At 45.6% G+C, this 5,389-nt stretch overlaps 1 pseudogene; it reads left to right on the top strand.

Moving 5' to 3' along the window:
* The first annotated feature begins 4,951 nt into the window (after positions 1-4,951).
* LOC138570438 (U1 spliceosomal RNA) lies at positions 4,952-5,106 on the top strand (annotated as a pseudogene).
* Positions 5,107-5,389: the final 283 nt, after the last annotated feature.

Raw genomic sequence — 5,389 nt, 5'->3', positions numbered from 1 at the left:
CACTGCCTCATGGGATACGAGCAAGGGGTATGGCCCTAGGCTCTGGTCAGCTCAGGACAGTCTCTGGACAGTTGTTGGCCTTGCCCTCAGGGCCTTTCCAGGAAGGGCCGGCTCACGCCTGCCGGCTTCCGATAGGCTCCTGATGTTGCTGCGGGGCCCAATCTTTACAAATTCACCATCAGGCATCACTGTGGTGGGAGGGCAGAAGATGGTGAGCAATGGGGGAGACCCGGGCGGCCATCTTGGAAAGTGGAAACATCTTGTGTGTTTCAATGGTGGCACAGGGTGCTGGAGAAAGTTGCTTCAGGCAGCACAACTCGTGTGCATCACATGTGTCAGAAAATTAATTACTTTCAATTGTTGGAGTAATCTCTAGGCTACCGCGCTTTCCGCGCTAAGAATAGCCGCATGGATGAAAGCTATGTTCAGATACAGCCAGCTGCAATCCTACCTTTGCGTGAGGAAAGCTACAACCGGCGGATGTAGTTGCCGGCTGATCCTGCAATGAAGCGCAGCTCCTGCTGCTGCTCCAGGAAGGTTGCGAATGGCTTGGAGGTACGGTGGAATCACAGAGCCTCGTTAGAGTGAGCTCCCGCCTACCCGCCTCCGATAGGCTCCTGGTGTTGCTAAGGTGTTTTTCCAAACCAATCCCTGTCCCAGGACTTCAAGTGTGTTGATCTTATTGAACTTCAGCCATGGGTGTTCCATAATTATGTGATTATTGGGGTAATCTAATCGATAGTGAGGAAGAGTGTCATGTTCATTGAACTGTAGAATTAATTCACAGCTGTGTGATTTAGTGGTCAAATCTATTCTGGTCTGCTCCAGGTCAATGGGGTAGCAGGCTCTTTTGGTTGCATGCTTAAAATGAATATCATTAATTTGTGAGGGGTCAATATGGAGATGAGGACTCCACTTACGGCCTTCATCCATTAGGAACATGCCACCCAGTCCACTGACAGAGATGAAATCAGCTAACTATATGATCTTAAGTAGTGTACCTGCGGGGTTATTTATCAGTTTTCTGTAAAGTAGGATTCTCCTCACTCTGAGAGCTCCACCAATACTAGGAACCCACATTCAGCTAATATACATTCTGTTGATCTTTGTATGGAGCATTTAGTCATTGCTTTGAGGCACATTCTTTCAATCTTTTTTAATTTAATTTGGTGTTTCCTACCCACAACACTCAAAGCCATACAGTAGCAGTGATCTAATTTTTGATTTGTAGACCTGAGCCTGAAGAGTACCCACTATGTTCCCGAGCAAACTGGAGAACTGCACAAAGTTGATGTTGAGACGTTGGGGCTCATTCCAAGTTTGGCGGTGTGGGCAAAAAGTGGAGGTAATTCCGTGTAACTCAATTTTTCCCACACTGCCAAACTACAAGGTTCCCACTAATTCTGGTACAAATCCCATAAAATGGGGATTTACACTTCCTTACGGCTTCAGTAATTTTGTTTGTCGGTTTCGGGTGGATTTGTCTACATTTTTTCTAAATGAGGATCCCAAGTCAATTTGCTGTCAATTGTGATCCTTGATACTCATAGGTTGAAACAATGTCACGTTTGTTATTCTCTAATTCCCACCTTGGATATTTCTGGTTGCCATTGTTGTGAGGATTTTCTTTTTTTAGTTTAGAACTTTAGTTTTACTGGTGTTTATAGTCAGCCTATTATTATTGGCAAGTACCGCAAGTCGGTGGAGTTGGATTTGCAGAACTTTTACTGTTCAGTCAAGCAAAACGAAATTGTCTGCATAGCCAAGCCATGGAAGCTGATTAATTCCCAACCTCAGCAGAGAAATGTGTTGGTCATTGAGAGCAAAATGTAAGTCTGACAGATATAGGTTAAACAAAGTAGGGGAAATAATACACCCTTGCTTTAAGCCAACACATGTAGGTATGGAGTCAGTAACCTTGCCAGCTGCTGATAGTCTAACTTTAACCCTGGTATGACTATGCAATAGTGCAATCACCCTTGATAGGCCCAGGGAAATTGCCCAGTTGAAAAGCTTGGGCAAGAGGATGCTGTACTGTATAGTGTTGAAGGTGACACTGGCATCAATAAAAGCTGCGAAGACACTTTGATTTAGGACCCACCATGAGTATTCAATAGTGGAAACAAGTGCCATCAAATTAGTGAAGATACCAGAGCCCTTGCGGAAGTCAATTTAACTCAGGGGTATGATTTAATAATGATGGGCCCACTCGTTAAGTTCGCTAAACAAGATTTATGCTAAGATTTTAGAAGGCGTGTCATGCTTGCCAAGATACAGTCGTTTTTTGCATTAGCTTGCAGCGCCTTCTAGAGCACCGGAATAACAATGCTGCTCAACCAAGATCTAGGTAGTTTACAGCTGATTCATATGAACATAAAAGGAAAGTGCAGTAGTCTGTCCCACCAGAGTTTAATGAAGGCATGAGCTATCAGGTCCAGGAGCTCGCACATTTTTGAGTGACTTTAATGATGCTAATTAAGGTGTCTTCCACTCCAGTGTATCTGTGACGCCTGGTATGCCTGTCTGGGTAGTAGTAGGCTACCCAATAGTGCTTCTAATGTAAGCCTCCCAGTCAGTTTTAGAGGCTCCTCCCAGTAGACATTCTTCAAGTGGCTTGGAATTGACTCATTTTCAAACCCACGGTCATCCTTTTGCTTGTCTCTAGAATGAGTCATTTCCATTGTTGACCAAATCTAGTTCTACAATGTGCCCTGAGCCATTGTCGATAGTGGTTTTTAGATTGTTTAGTCGCTATGTGACAATCATGGCTGTGACAATCAGAAAGTTTCTGACAGATCCAACGAAGATTGCTTCCAAGTCATCTCATATATCCCTATCAAATGTGTGCCTGCGTTTATTACGTGCCTAAAAAATTGTGTTAGTAGTCTTATTCAGATAGTTCAACGCAAGTTCTTCTGGTTCTTCTTTTGGTTTCCTTTCCTCCCTATGTGTTTCATTTATATTCATATCCTGACTGTGCGAGTTCCCTGTATCTTGGCCTTTCTGCTAGACGTTTTCAAGCCTTTAAGTCCTCCACAATTGAGCAATATTGCTGATTTTATTACTACACTGCTTAGCTTCCAACTCTTCTCTACTTGACACGCTTCACTGGCTACATATCAAGCAAAAGGTTAATGTTAAGAATGTATTCACAGTTTTTGTTTCTCTTTCCAATTCTGGATTTTTCCTCTCTTCTAAACTGGAATTCAAACATTCTTTGCACCCTCTCCAACCAGCTAATCAGCTGCTCCTGTTTGTCCCTAGATTTCAGCAGGCTCAAGGCGCATACGTCATCTCCTGTCTTGCCCCCTCCCTCTGAAATTCCCTCTGTCTCTCTGTTCATACCTATTCATTCTTGTTGATCCTAAAACCTGGCTCTTTTCCACTGGTTTCTGCTCCCCACCTCAGGCCAAGATACCATTTGTAATGAATGCAATCTTTACAAGATGAAATAGAAAAAGACATTTTTTAAATTTTGTCATGGGAGCTGGATGCATGGTTATACACTTACAAATGTGTTTTTGGACAAAACAAAAAATGATGCAATATTTACCTTCCTCCACCCCAAGCTCAAACATTTTCTGAAGTTAAAGAGAGAGACATGCAAAACAGGAGAAGCAGGAAAGCTCCCAAAAAAGTAGCACAAACTTTGGTGAGTGCATCATTGTGCAGACTCCAATTTAGGATGGCCCATATCTTAGAAGTCAGGGCTACTGTGTACGGTGGGGAGGGAGACCTATAAAATGCACTCATGTATTCATTCACCTATGTGCAGCATTTCTATTCATTTTTTTCATTCCCTGTCACGGGAACAGGCTGCTCCGTGATTCATGTCACGCATTGACAAACATTTTTGTCCCATACAATGCAAATGAAACAATCCAAACTTTCCACCTTCTGCCCCCACTAAAACCTCTTGTAAGGTTAAAGGAGGACATCTGTAATACAGAGCAGACACGTGAAATCTCCCTGAAAATGAGCAAAGCCCTTATAGAGCACATCATGTTAAAGGCAATATAGGATCTGCCAATTTGTAGATGCCACAGCTACTATGAAAATTAGCAGGGGGGAAGTTATATAATGTTACCTCTAGGATTATCTCATGGATGTCATTTAAGGGTAACCAAGTGTCGCAAGTGCTACCCCTGGCTATTGGCTTACTACCCCTGATGAATCGGCTGCTACCCCTATCAAATCCTCCAATCAGGAGCAAGGGGCGTGACAAAGTAACACAGACGGCAAGTTCGCACCATCGAGCTGGCTCCGGGCTCCCTCCATTTTGTTTGCAGGCAGGAAGAGCATGATGTGTCTGTGAGCTGACTGAGTGCAGGCCTGCACCTGACACTGCCTGCAGCGCTGAGTGGAGAGTGGAGCTCAGCTGCTGAGGTGAGTGATCGATGACATTGAATATTAGCTACTGCCTGCAGTTGAAGAATTTGTGGGCGGGCAGGACGCAGTGGCCGGTGGCGGACAGAATTATAATATCCACCTGACCCGCCGCAGCACACGGTCTGCCTGCAAATTGAATTTGAGACAGTGCTTGGTGTGCACTCGTGTGTGCCTGTGGAGGACTGGTGGCCACTCTTGTTAAGTGGGGCGACCTGTAGGCTGACAAGGTTCATGGGTCCTCCTGGGGCCGATAGGCCAGTGGGCAGACCACAACAGGCCTGCTCAGGCCCTCCTGCTATCCGACTGGGCCTGATGGCTGGCGGCCAGGCCCGAATGTATGCAAATCTCAGGCCAACAGGGCCTCTGATGGGAGAAAGGAACTGTGCTACAATGTGCCTCTTCTGCTCGGCTCTGTCTACCAAAGCGTCCCCCTACACAGGGGTCAGGCAGCTCTGCAGATGTTCAGGGCTTCCGGGAGGGCTAGGTCAGAACCTGTCTTCTCACAGTTGCTTAGCGGGGGTTTCCAGAACAGGCCCAACCCCTGCCATTCCGCTTGCAACTCATACTTACCTGGTAGGGGAGAATCTGTGATCATAAAGGCAGATCTCCCACATTGCACAACAGATTTGCTGACCCGGGCTCTGCGATGCCCCCAAATGTGGGATACTCAACTGCATAATTTCTGGTAGTGAGGGACTGCGTTCGCACTTTCCCCTGATTTATTGCTGAAAGAAAGAAAAATTAAAGTGTGCAAGTAGGTTTGTTGCACACAGAGCCTGGTCTTGTAGCAGAATTTCTTTTGCTGCAGTCAAGAGGGCCAGCGCTGAGCAGCTCGGTTCCACAGCACTGATTTATTGGTGAAAGAAAGAAAAAGTAAAGTGTGCGAGTAGGTTGGTTGCACACAGAGCCCTTGGTCTTGTAGCAGAATTTCTTTTGCTGCAGTCAAAAGGGCCAGTGCTGAGCAGCTCAGGTCCACAGCATTCACTGGAGGGGTGAAGTG

Source organism: Ambystoma mexicanum, chromosome 2q (genome assembly GCF_040938575.1).
Source record: "Ambystoma mexicanum isolate Mex_15411 chromosome 2q, UKY_AmexF1_1, whole genome shotgun sequence".
Taxonomy (NCBI): domain Eukaryota; kingdom Metazoa; phylum Chordata; class Amphibia; order Caudata; family Ambystomatidae; genus Ambystoma; species Ambystoma mexicanum.
The sequence above is the reverse complement of the archived record's forward strand: the minus strand, read 5'-3'. Positions and strand labels throughout refer to the sequence as shown.